Consider the following 13,375-nt stretch of genomic DNA (forward strand, 5'->3'; position numbering starts at 1 on the left):
AGGAAGGACATCGCAGCTCAGCACAGAAGCGTGAGCTGGGAAGGGCATGCTGCACATGTTCATCATGTAATCCATCTCCTAGGACGCACAACTTGAGAAGAGTTCGTATGTCACTGCAATATGTCCCCTTGTTTATCTTCCAGACAGACTTAATATATCATGTTGATAGATTGGGCAACGCGCAGGGCCAGTTCGCTCCTGCGGAGGTGAGTGGGAGCTGCGTGGTGCCTGATACCAAAGCTAGGGAATTATTCGGATTGACTCTCATAGCTGAGCGCAAGCCAGACTTGTTTTATTTTCCTTGTCGGATGCCTTGGGGAGTTCTGGAGCTGTAGGGTGACCGGGCTTCGGGGCAGACCAGCGGGTGGTAGCACGGCTTCCTCAGCAGTGCCCCACGTAGCGCACAGTTCAGGACCTGCAGAATGGGGAGCAGCACAACTGCAGGTGCAAAAGGCTCAGGGGGCAGGGAAAACAAAATGCCCTTGTTCTGCTGGAGCTATTGCTCAGGGTTTATCCCTTTCACTCTGTGTCCTGGAGGGTTGCGTAAGGCATTACAGTTACATAAACAATTATTAATAATGATTCAGCAGCTATGTTTCTCCGTGTAAAAGAAAACAACCCCAAATGAGGCTAATCTTTAGCAATACTAGTTGCAGTTTCCTATAGGGACTGGTATGTATCTTCCAGCCACAAAATAATCAAATCTACTGCTTTCCAGTGGTGAAGGAGCTTGAACACACCCCGAGGCTTCGATCCTCACATGGCCAATATCTTTGGGAGTCTGGGTCCAAATATTAAGATCATATTTTACCAAAATGTCTTCTCACTTTTGTTTTTTGTTTGAATAATTTCAGAACCTGTTCAGTGTCGATGCAGTGAGCAGCACTGACACACCTGGACTCAGCTGCATTTGTTCCTCACATTTCTGGAGGATAACAGTAAACATTTTCTTCCTCTGGAATCTGAAGCTTAACACCAAGCTGTGTGTCCAAGCAGCTGCTGACGAGCACACAGCTCTTTATGGAGCCCATGGTAGCATCTCACTTCTCTGTTTGGGAATGGGAGGGAGAGGAAGTCTGGATGGATGGGGATTATAGAGGACATAGGGTTGTCTGGCTGGGACTCTGGCCCCTGGCAGTGTTCTGGTACTATAGAATCATCAAATGGTTTGAGTTGGAAGAGACCTTAAAGATCGTCTAATTCCAATTCCCTTGCGATGGGCAGGGACACCTCCCACTGGCTCAGGCTGCCCAAGGCCCATCCAACCTGGCCTGGAACACCTCCAGGGATGGGGCAGCCACAGCTTCCCTGGGCAACCTGGGCCAGGGCCTCACCACCCTCAGCATGAAGAATTTCCTCCTAAAGTCTAGTCTAAATATTCCTGTCTCCAATTTAAAGCCATTCCCCCTCATCCTATCACTCCATGCTGTTGTAAACAGTCCCTCTCCAGCTTTCTTGTAGCCCCTTCAGGTACTGCAAGGTCTAAGGTCTCCTCAGAGCCTTCTCTTCTCCAGGCTGAACAACCCCAACTCTCTCAGCCTGTCCTCCTATGGGAGGTGCTCCAGCCCTCTGATCATCTTTGTAGCCTCCTCTGGACCCGTTCCAACAGCTCCATCTCCTTCTTACATTGAGGATTCCTGAACTGGACTCAGGACTCCAGATGAGATCTCACAAGAGAGGAATAGAGGGGCAGAATCACTAATCACTAATCTGTTCTGAATTCAGCCTGGTGATGCAGAGAGAAAAGAGCGTGTGGCCAAGAGAAAAAACCCCTGCACGTATCAGAATGCACATGAAGAAAATTGGCTTGAGAATGGGAGATGCTGAACATCATAAGAAAGCGAGAGAGTAAAATCAAAGATAAGAAAAATAAACAGCCACAGCCAGGCTTAGGTGCTCTGTCTCCCATTAGAGATGACTCAACCAACACGAATCGCCTCACTGGAAAGGTGCGCGGGCAGGTGTGACTCAGAATCAGTCCAAATGCAGCCTGCGACTCTATCCACAGTGAACATTAAAATATCGAAGTCAATAACTGTATTTTGGACCTGAATTAGTAATCGCAAGAGACTGATTCCAAAATGCCTTAGGGATTTAGCCATGGAAATCCCTCTGACCTTCAGTAGTGCTTATGCACCTACATTCCTTAGGCGCTTTAGAAAATCTGTGTGTGTGTACTGGGCTCAAGGGAGAAGTCCACTGCTATTATTATAATGTGACTATGACTTTAAGATCCTGTAATGTACTCAATTTTATACAAATTTACACAGTAGTATTTGTCAGGTCAGGGTTGTTGACATCAAAGTGTAAAGTTCAAATGGATGTGAATTACTGAGACTTAACATTGTACTTTGAATTATGTCTTTTTATATTTATATGAGAGTGTCCTTTCTGAGTCATATCTGTTTTTTGTGCTGTTTACAAACTGCTCTAAAAAGCTGAGCTGAGAATATTTGAAGTTAGTTCAGTATGTCAAACAGAGGAATAGAATTTAGCTCTATTCTTAAACCATGATTATTTATGTAGCAGGCATGTTGGCCAACAAAAAGAATGAAAGCTGACGGGCATGAAAATAACCAGTCTGGTGGTACATGAGTCTTGCTTGCAGTCGTCCCAGCAGGAGCTCGAAGAGGACGTTGTAAATTGTGAAACAAAGGGTGCATAGTTAATGCAGTCAGGGAGGACCAGTTGTGGGGGAACTTAACGCTCCTTATCCCACACGGTGGTGAGTCTGTAAAAGGGCAGAAAGAACTCGGGAAGCTGTAGGATTGTGTGTGTCCATGCTCTGGTCATAGTGGACCCGGCACTGAGTGTGGGCTGGTGCACCACCTTACCGTGCAGAACGAGTACAAGAAGGCCGGTAACTGGATTATGCAGATCCGAAGGTAAATTAAGGGCAGATTACACTTAAAAAATTGTAGTTGTGGAATGTGGTAATCTGAAGTGTGAATGTGTTTAGTGTTGCGGCAGCTACGCCCGTTATTGGATGCCTACAGGCACATTCACTGGCACATGGACTGTGAAAGCCACTACATGTCACATCGAGTGGTTTTCCACACGGTGCCTACCTCATTTATCGAGTAGCACGGACAGAGATTGCTGGTTGAGACAGATGATCAATAATTAGTTTTAGCCTTGTTTTCTTAAGAAATGAGCCTTTTATTATTTTCTGCTGGCCAGTCGTCTCTCCAATGACTTTAAAATCTATGGGACAGCCTAGTCTCAGCTTGACGCGGGGAAGGGGATGTAGTGTGTGTCCTCAGAACCTCTCTAAGTCAACTCACCCAGCGTGTTAGACGTCAGAGAATCAACATGGGCTTGCTCAGAGTGAAGCAGGTTCAGTTAATTCTTCATTTCACAGTCAGTTTGGGTTTTTCACTCACAGTGCTCCTTATACACCGTCCCAGCAGCAGGCATTCACCAGATAAGGAATTTTCACAGTGCCATGGACTTTCTTCTGGCAACTCTGTCAGCTGAGTGCCTTGCAAATACAAGTAAGCTTTACAATGATAAATGGAAAGATAAGCGTTATTATCTGCGTGCTGTGGAAGAGCATCTAAAAACAGAGTGCCACAGATTTTGGGTGCTTCAATAGTAATTTTATATAATGAGGCACAACTAGATTTTTCTGATGTGCCAGGCACTGGCAATTCTCAGGCAGAGCTGAGACAAGTCAGAATCTCCGGCAGGTGCAGCCGTCCTGCGGGCTCGGGGACTCCTGCCTCGCAGGAGTGCTCTTGTGCAGCGCTGTGTTGTATCAGTGCCCCTCTGCTAGAACACGTGCTGCTCCGGGTGGCTCGCCGTGCTCCTTCTAAACCTGCTTGGCTCCACATAATACAGTGGACTTAGCTGAGGCTGGAAATTGAAGAAACAGGGAATATATTATTGCATTTTCAACTCAGCGTAGACATCGTGGAAAGGTGAGAACCTTGGCATTGGGAGCGTGAAGAACAGTTTACTCCACTTAATACCGATCTACAATGAGACACAGTCTGCTGTTAGTATCTCAGTGTCTCTTGCTCTCCCTTTCATCCACATTTCTCAAACTTGCATTCCTGAAGCCCTGCAAATTCCTTGTCTTCCCAGATCTGTCTCATAATGCCGAGACAGACTGATGGAGTAAAGCAGAACTTTGTCCTTTGGGACCTGTGTTTCTCTTATCTTCCTTTCCTCTTTTATTTTTTCCCTTTTACCCCAGAGGAAAGAATCTTTGTGTAGAATATTTCTCAGGACTCTCTAATGCAGCATTCTAAAGGGGAAGGGAAGAAGGAATAAAACAGAGAAAACAGGACCGTTTTTGCAAAGATGAAACCAGGAGGGTATTTATCACAGTAAAAATGTGGTCGGATGCACAAAAGGATCAGCCTGGAACACCTTGCTGGAGCGCCCATCTCGCTGTTGTCAGAGGTTACTCATTTGTGGAAGACTTTATGGGAACAGCATACCAAATATTTCTCATCCTTTGGCTACCTCTATTAAACCTTTCAGCTCAAAATCATCAAGATTTACTATGTAATTTCTAATTGGTCTAATTAACTTATGTACACCATCGGGTCATCCATAATATCTGCTAAAAGATACATAATATATATAAAGGCACTTCCAACTTCCACAGGCAGTTGGAAGCTGCAGTGTGAAGCTTATCTGTGCTGTTCGTATATGATTCTTTTCTTTACCTGTATAGCATTCTGTCACACATAGATTCAAATCAGCAACTTTGTATAAAGTATAGTTCTGTATAAAGTGGAAAAAAGGAGAAAGAAGATTGCAAATATTTTGCTCATATCATGGAGAAACTGAAACTCTTCTTATAAAGCTGATACTGAGCTATTTCAGGTTTTAAATACATATAACATTATGCAGTTAAAATGAAGGCGCCTCCCTCTGTATTGCACTGCTCTTGATATCAATAAAATTTATGGGCAATATTTTATTTAATTTCATAAAATCAATCCAAGAGCAAAACTGCATGATCTTGTATGGCAACATAACTTTGTGTTTGTGGCTGATTTTTTTCCTCTTAACACAGAAAAATACTGTGGGTTGATGCAATGTCCTAACACAATAGGGGCTAATGAACAGAGCTTGCTGCGCTCGAGAGACTGCAGTTCAATTACCAGTGGTGCCAATCAAGTCAGAAATATTAACCATGGTAACAGCAGATCTGAGTTGCACGGAGCGAGGCAGTGGCTTCTTGGGGAGGATCGCCTCTTGGGCAGGAAGGGATTGCTCACAGCAAGAGTTGCAACAAGGTCGGAGGATGCTTCTTTGTGGCAAAGGAGAGCATTCCTCGCCTCGTGCCACAGGGAGCTTTGTGCCGTTTGTGTATGTTTTCGTGCAGCTGTGAGGTCACAACCAGTGTGACCAACATTCTACGTGTGTGACCTATAGAACAATGTTTTCTATATGTAAGTGCGCAACAGATTAGTTAATCATGTGAAACGTAAATTTCAGTGCAGATTAGGTCCTAGGCAGGAGGAAAATGTTGCTCAAGTCAGTGTGGCTGGGCTGAATCGCACCAATCGAAGCTTTAATGAGGATTTACTTAATATAGTGCATTTGTTCTGCTGGCTGATGATCAGAGTGAGGATCCCTTGATTTGGTACAATGGCAGTGTTATGCATTAGTAGCATGAACAGGAAGCAGCTGGCGTCCTGCTCGGAAAACAATCTCAGTTTTTATTGCAGAGAACAATATTGAAAAACAGTGTGTGTGTGAGGGGCCTAATCCTTAAAAATGCAGGAGTTTGGATACTGTCCCTTTTCATTGACTAGTCACTTCTGGACTCAGTCTAGATTTGTCGCTTTTCACAGAAAGCTGTTCTGGTGTTGGTCCTTTGGAATACAGAGAAAACCGGCTGGAGCCCCGAAATGGCTATTTTGCACCTGCTCGCTGCCTCTCCTTCTGTTCCAGCTGGTGAGTAGGCTCAGTTGTGGAGTGCTTTTCCCTTTCTCTTATTTATGAAGAGATGGCACATCTTTTTGGTCAGCATCACTGAAACATTTCCTATTCTTTGTCTTGGTTGCCATTAAAAAAGCCAGCTGTTAGGGATGGTTACTGTGCTGTGGGAGCTCAGCTCCATTGTTAAATCAAACTTTGGTAAAAGTATACAATGAGATTGTTAATAGCTGAAAAGTAAGAGCAGCTGATAAGTGAATCTGAATGTTTCTGCAAAGCTGGTGAAAATAATGTGTACTTAATATCTTTTTGTGAGGATTTTGGAACGTGCAGTAACGATCATGATGTCTCTGTAAGGTGCAGTGTCTGGAGAGGGCGGCTGGGCCCTAGAGGTTCCTCCTGCCTAATTCACACATCTGAAATGTAGTCATCTCAGTCTAGTTTATCACCTGAGGCCTTTCTTAGAGTCAAATGCTCTGCAATTTATGGGGATGTTTTACCTCAGCTGTGTCAGAGCCTGTCCTAGGATGAGAGGAAGAGAGGTCTCCACTGCCCAGAAATGCTGCTCAGGGACATTTTGTCAACCCATATTTAATTTCTAAAGCCAGGTGACAGGGATTGGCTTGATGAACGTGTCCTGACAAGTCAGGAAAACCAGCAACAAATGAAGTGAGGGCCAGCAAGGCCATCTATTAACCGAGGCTGCACCGTCTTGCACTGTCTGCCAGGGGGTTGAATTTTAATCCCACATTTAACACTACTGTCTGTTCGACCTGAGACAGGGTCCCTTTCCATCGTTACCTCCTTTTTACCCATCTTCCTCCTCCCACACTGTGTCTGTCTGGAGCATTGAACATTTATTTAGCATGGGAGACAGTCCCCTTTTCTCCTAATTAAGACCAAATCCCAGTGTCTTATTTTTAGTATTACAGAAAATGTGAGCCATCTGCTTAAGATATCAAGGTAAAAATGGTCTTAAGTCATTGCTGTTTCAATTGCATCTGTGACCTAATCGGTGGAGGAGGATGAGAAGCCACTTGTCATGTTTCTTAGGGGAATGCCTTAACCACTAGGCTAAACCATCATTTGCTCACTGGATTGACAAATAACCAATTATTGTGGAACACCACCAGGAGCAGGTTGAAGAAGCTTGTGCTTAGGTTGATTGACAGACTGTTAAGATGTGTGCTTGAAAAATGCAAGAACCCCATTCAGGTCATCTTATGACTGTTCAGGACAGCACCTGAAGCTTCTAGGGGCTTAGTAGCCATTAGGCTACTGGGATGTTTTCTTGTCAACCCAAGTAATATTAAAATACAGTTAAAGAGAGACTGAATACTCTGAATGCCTAGTTCAATGTCTAGGGCATTATCTTTGTAGAGAAGTGGTTTGAGTTCAAATTGTGTTTTGTGAAGGACAGAAGTGAACTGGTCTCACATGTCTCGGCAGAGCCTTAAATACTAGAACACAGTACAAAACCAGAGTGACAGCAGTATTATCAGCATCTTTCTCTCAAATCCTTATTCCATTCGTCCAGTGCAAATCCAGGAATAATTTCAGGATCACTGAAATTATACTTTTTGGCAAACGCTGTATATTATTTCACCTGAACTCGATTTATCACGTAATCAGCCCACGGCACCTATCAAGTTGCGAGTAATGGCTGCTTTCGTAGGCAATGTGTGAAAATACAGGAAACAAAAAATTGGAAACTATGCACCTATAATTGCATCCTTGGCACTGTTGGCTTCGGCAGAATATGCTGGATTATCCAAGATCTTCATCCCTTCACTTTCTATTTTTCTCCTTCTCTCATGAATCTCTATCGAATGAAGCCGGCCACTCGGGCAGACCTGTAATTGCACTGTTCTCTACAGTTGCTAATAATCTATAAATCTAGCTAAAAGTTGCTAATAATCTGTAAATGACAAGGCAATGTCTCTGATTTTTTTCTTCTTTCTCTCCAACAAATGCAGTTAAAACAACTGTTTTTCGGAATCCTTTCCCTTCACCTGAGTGGAAGTGTAGGAAAGGAAATCTGTTTAATCTTCATTCTTGTGCTTTCCTGATTCACCTGGCTGCTCTTGGGAATTTAAAGGAAACCAGTTCCATAAGGCAGGGGAAAATTACAACCTAATTTTATGCAATGGTTTAGGATAAATGAGATTCCACTGTTATTATCCTTCACTATTGCTTCTCCTGAGCTCCCGTCTGTGATATGAAGAAATGTGCTCTCTTACTAGCAAAGTATTTGTAGTAGAATATGGATTTAATAACAGGGTAAGTTTTATTTCTGACCTAATAAGTAACGTTAGTGGAATGATATTCAGGCCAGATCTACCGACAACAGTATATCTTTTGTTTTTAACAATATTGCATTCTCTATAAGGAAAATATCTCCATAACAAACAAAAAATCCTAACAGACCAAACAAACGAATAAAAACTGAGGGCCTTGAGTCTAGTATAAGCCTCATAAGTTTTTTTTCTTATTTAGAAAGGTTAGGGCAACAGTTTCCCTCCAGAAAACGGCTGCCATCAAAGAATATGAGCTACTCAGTTATTTCCTTGTCTGAAACCACAATTCACGATGCCCAATATGAGTAGGCTGGAGCTTTTAGGTGATTGCAGGTTATAAGCTATCAATAATGTGCATCCTTGTAAAAGGCACAGACCCACTTCAGCTTCTTCTTTTGCACAGGGGCATGAGGTTTCGCACGGTCTTGTGTCTGAGTAGTCATTTGCAGTAGAGTCATGCTGGAATGGCAGCAATATGTTGTGCTGGGTGGAAACAGGCAGGATGGTCCTGTGTACAGAGCAAAGTCATTCTTTTCACGGGTGAAAGTGAATTCTGTGCTATAAAAAGAAAGATCATGGGCTTCACAGAGGTGATAAATGATAAGCTCGGAGGATGGTGGAGCCTGGCCCTCAGCTGGCACAAAAAAGAGAGAATTACTGTCTCAAAATCAGCATAAAGAGCTGAAGTGAACATGAGGCAGAGGCAGATTAGAAGAGTGTGGAAATAGGAATTACCTTACTGCTGTGACAATAATTTACCTTGGGAGGCTGTGTGTCTAAGAGGGCAGAGCAGGGTATCTGCTTGGGGCAGGGCTGGGAAAAACCAAGGGCTGCCTTTGTCTTACTCCTTGGCTTTCAGCTGAAATGCTTTCCACTCCAGAAGAAGCTCCATATTTTAGCAGGCTTAGTGTTTTCTTGTGTCTTTATGTGTCTGGTTGTGGAAATGACATAGACTTTTATGTCCAGTCTGCCACAGAGGAACTGGGAACAGAAGAGGGGACACTGTAGCCAACAGGGGGAAGACTTTACAGCACAGAGTGCAGCCTATGCGTATCAGGAATTTTTGAAAAAAAACATACAAAATGCTTCCATTACCACGGTAATTATATGCATTAACACAAGCTTCAATGCCATAGTTTTCCTATTTAATAGCTAAGAATGGAATATAAGATATAAAGGATACTGAACTGCATAATCGAGACCAGAACTGAATGCAAAAGTAAATGCAATCAGTGATCTGTGTGCACGTAGATCTTCCTAAACGGAATACAACCTTGTTAACAAGGAGAAGATTCCTCACCGTTATTATCCTGCATAATACAGGGAATTAGTCAGATTGTTATTCTGTTATGTGCTTGACTAGCTGTTGATCTTTCCAAAACAACAGAACCACTGCCCAGGCCTCAGAATCACTCAGGAAGAGCGGCTTGAAGACTTGTGGAGGTGTATAAATACCAAACTGTTGTAAGTGGCAGGGGAATGATTCCATTTTTAGAAAAGAAATGTGGCTGCCATTATTACTGTTTGTATAACGCTCCTGCAGTTTCTTCACATTTTGTACAGATGTGTTCAGTTTCAGTTGTTTGCCCTGTCAGCTTTCCCCATACGTGGTGCAGCATTTGCTTTACGATGCCTAAGTGGTGGCGATTAGTGGTGTGTGATGAATGGACAAGGAAGCTTTACTTTAAAAGGAAGAATTCTACACATGAAAGTAAAACTTAGACTTTCCATTGTAAATTATATGTTGCTGTAATTCCTACTTCATGTTATGTTGGAGCGCCACAGTCCAAACAACATTCAACATGTGCACTGGCCATGGGATATTAAAGTGGAAGCAGAGATCCATATATCAGTGTCAACATCAGTAACACCCAGTAAGTTAATCTCTAGCAGCCTCTAGTACAAGTTGGATTGCTCTGGAAGTATGTGTGCAGTGTCTCTCTTTAGTAGGAAGTTGACGTGAGGATGAGCCTTCTGAATTAAAAACAGAAAACAGGGGCTGTGCTTTAAAAGCACAAGCAGTGATGCTGGAATGCTCCAACGTGTTTGTTTTTTACTGAGTTTAGTGATGGCCGTTGAAATGTTTAGTTCTGCCTTCTCTTAAGAACTTTGCAAAGGAAGAAGAAACCATGATATGGTTCTCATGTCTTCCAAGGTGCGCGGACCTGGGTGTGAAGAGCAGCTGATCACTGATCTACACAGACTGGAATCTTAGAAGCTTAAAGAGGCTTTAGCCTTAGGTTCTCAGTCAGTACAACAGAGTTGGACTGGGGATGTAAATGGCCACTAGATGCATGTGCTTAGCAATTCCTCATTTCCATTCTGAAAGATCTCCTGTAGTAACAAGGCATACGAGAACAACTGTAGTTTGTACGTGATTTTAATGGTAGCACAGTTGTAGGTTTAACATGTTGAAATGTTTCTACATTGTGCCTGTGGAACTGTAAGAGGTACCCGTAGTATGGGTAAAGAAATACAGAGAGAAGCCAAGTTTAGAAGGGCTAAATCCAGCAATGAAAGACGGATACATTCTGTCAAGAATTCTGGATTCATACAGGACCTGTATTCCTCTCCTTGCCTTGCTTCCCCTTGCTAGGCTGGAATCACAAAATCTGAGCAAAAGGCGTATCTGTGTGCGCAGTGCTGGGCTAAAATTTATTTATTTAAATGAGGCAGACTCAGAAGTTGAGAGAAAGTGACAAGAAACAAGTCTCCCACTTCCACCTCTCACAAGAAGTTTCAATGTCTTGAGATAAATGGAAAGGCATCCTAGGGCATACAAGGAGCCAGCTTGGTGCTCCCTAAGCAAGGAAAAGTCTAACACTGCTTCTCCTTAGATGAAGTTGATAAGAAATTAAGCAATGCAGCCTACTGTTATCTAGGCAGCTGCTTCCTCTGGCATAGCTAATTCCAGCATGTAAATGATGAGGACCAAACGATGCCAATTCTGTGTGCAACAGATCAGTAGTTTTGTACTCACCAGTGGCTGGTGGTCAGTCCATGAAGTTGTGGGAGGTTGTCCACTGGTGAAATCTGGATCTCCATTAAGAATGATTTTCAGTATTACATTCAAGTAAAAGTTAGATCGCAAGAGTGCAGAGTAATTTTGATTAATCTGAATGACAGCAATGATCCATTAGCCCTAAGCGTTTGGGAAGCAGCTGCTGAAAAGCTAAATGTCCCAAAGAAGTGCTGCTGTCTGCGTCTAGGAAATGACTGAGGTAGTTAAAAGTTTGCAGTCGCTTAGGTTTAAAAAGCTCAAGAATGACCAAGAAAATGAAGAAGGAGATGCTCTGTGTCAGGATTTCTGGTTGTGGAAGTAAAGTGCAAGAGAGTTAATCTGGGAATATGGTAAATGAGGACAAAGTCTCCTGTTTGAAGAATTGAATATTACAAACAATACTATGTCATCTTGGAAAAATTATGTCACCTTTGGAATCTAGGCAATTAGTCAGCCTTTCTGGCACTGTGGTAATATTTCAGTCACGTTACTTTTTTGGGGAATGAGCTAGATTTATGATGTCAGCATCCATTTTCTAGAACAACTAGCAGAATACTCATATGTCACTTTGTTTTCTCCTTTCTCAGAAATGTCAACGTTTCCCTAGATGAAGTTGTTTATGCATGTTGAAACTTGTTCAATGTTTTTGTATTGCTTCTTTGTGCTCGAGATAGAAGACACTGTGAGGCTCCAATTAATAGCAGACACACGTGGAGTTAGATAGTGTTGGAGAAGACCCTTAATTACAGGTATGTGGGCTTCACACTTGAGAACAGAGACTTCCACCAGGAAGGAAGAGAGGACACTGCAGAACCCTCCCCCCCCCAACTTTCTTGTCCTCTTTTTCAAAAGCGTAGGTGATAGAAATCATGTTGGTAAGTAGCTCCTCCAACAGCTTTATTAATATGTTGTGGGTATTTTTTTGTTCTCATAACCATTAAGAAGTGTTAAACAACCAAGCCCTTAGAGATGGAGGTTTTCACTGCAACAGTGAATAGGGATTGCATGCTCCTTTTCTTCAGTCTTTTAAAACTATAAATAGCTTTTCCAATAATAAGAAAAAATAAATTTAATACATTCAGGATTTGTCATAAGCCGAGTTAGCTTTAAAATGAGTTATTCCTTGCAATTAGAGACAATAAAAAGGTTTGTGGAATGGTAAAACTACCATGCCTACCACCTTAATCTGCTTTAATGAAAGTGTTTGCCTTGCTGAACACTTAACTGTATTGACAGTGAATCTGAGATGCCTTCCAATCAGGCATTATTTGGTCAGGCTGTTCTTGTTGTACTGTACATAGCTAGAGAGTTGCTTTAAATACAATAAATAAAAGTAAAATCTTACACAAGGCAGCACAGCTTAGTAATTGCTGTTTTGGAGCTCACGTCGCTGCAGCTATTTAGCTCAGCATTTCATCTCCAGCTGCAGCACAATTTTTGCCAAATATAGATAAATGAAGTTAAAGTTATTGGCAATGACTGGTTCTGTATCCCTGTTTCGAGTTCACAGATTTCTTAGGAAAGGCCTTCCTTTATTTTTGCAGCAAGCAATTGTTTTGAACTCTGAACTTCTTCACGTTCCAGTACAACTCAGTGTTTTCTGTTCTACTTTGTCAGGAGGATACTGGTAAACAGAGAGAATGAGCATGTTCCCCGTTTGAGAAACATCCCACAGGAGATGTGAGGGAGGAACAAGCTCAGAAACTGAACCTCACTCAGCACATTTTAGGGGTTTAATGTAGTCTTGATACCGAATTTGTAGGCAGTGCCTTTCAGCATGGGATGTCTACATCTACAGAGTGCTAATTTAATTACTTTCCGTGTACAAAATGACGTGGTAGCTTGATCCGCTGCAGACCATCCCTCTCACTACCACTGTGACTAGTGCAGATGACTCTCGGTTTTCCTTAGACCCCCTGTAGAGAACAACTCCTTCCATCCAAATTTAACAAATGAGACAATACAAATACACCTACAGGATTGATACATAATATTGAACATATTCCAAGTCACTACATAAACATTCATTCTTAAATAAACTCAAGAGTTGTAAAATTTGGAAACATATTCCTGTTTCTTCAGATTCGTTCAATTCTATTTCCTTCTTACTCTTGCAAACACGTTAAATTGTCACTTGTACGGCTATCTGGCGTTTATCTGTAAACAAGTAAGGGGGGGG

The 13,375-nt window shown here is 42.4% G+C and overlaps 1 long non-coding RNA gene across 23 annotated transcripts in view; it reads left to right on the plus strand.

Moving 5' to 3' along the window:
- Positions 1 to 13,375, plus strand: part of LOC128851851 (uncharacterized) — a 352,018-nt gene that overhangs the window by 240,260 nt on the left and 98,383 nt on the right. For all 23 annotated transcript variants that reach the window (XR_008449359.1, XR_008449379.1, XR_008449361.1 and 20 more), the window contains one exon: positions 5,814 to 5,916. This is a non-coding gene — a long non-coding RNA (uncharacterized LOC128851851). The remainder of the gene's footprint in view (positions 1 to 5,813; positions 5,917 to 13,375) is intronic.

This window comes from Cuculus canorus, chromosome 3, assembly GCF_017976375.1.
Source record: "Cuculus canorus isolate bCucCan1 chromosome 3, bCucCan1.pri, whole genome shotgun sequence".
Lineage (NCBI taxonomy): Eukaryota > Metazoa > Chordata > Aves > Cuculiformes > Cuculidae > Cuculus > Cuculus canorus.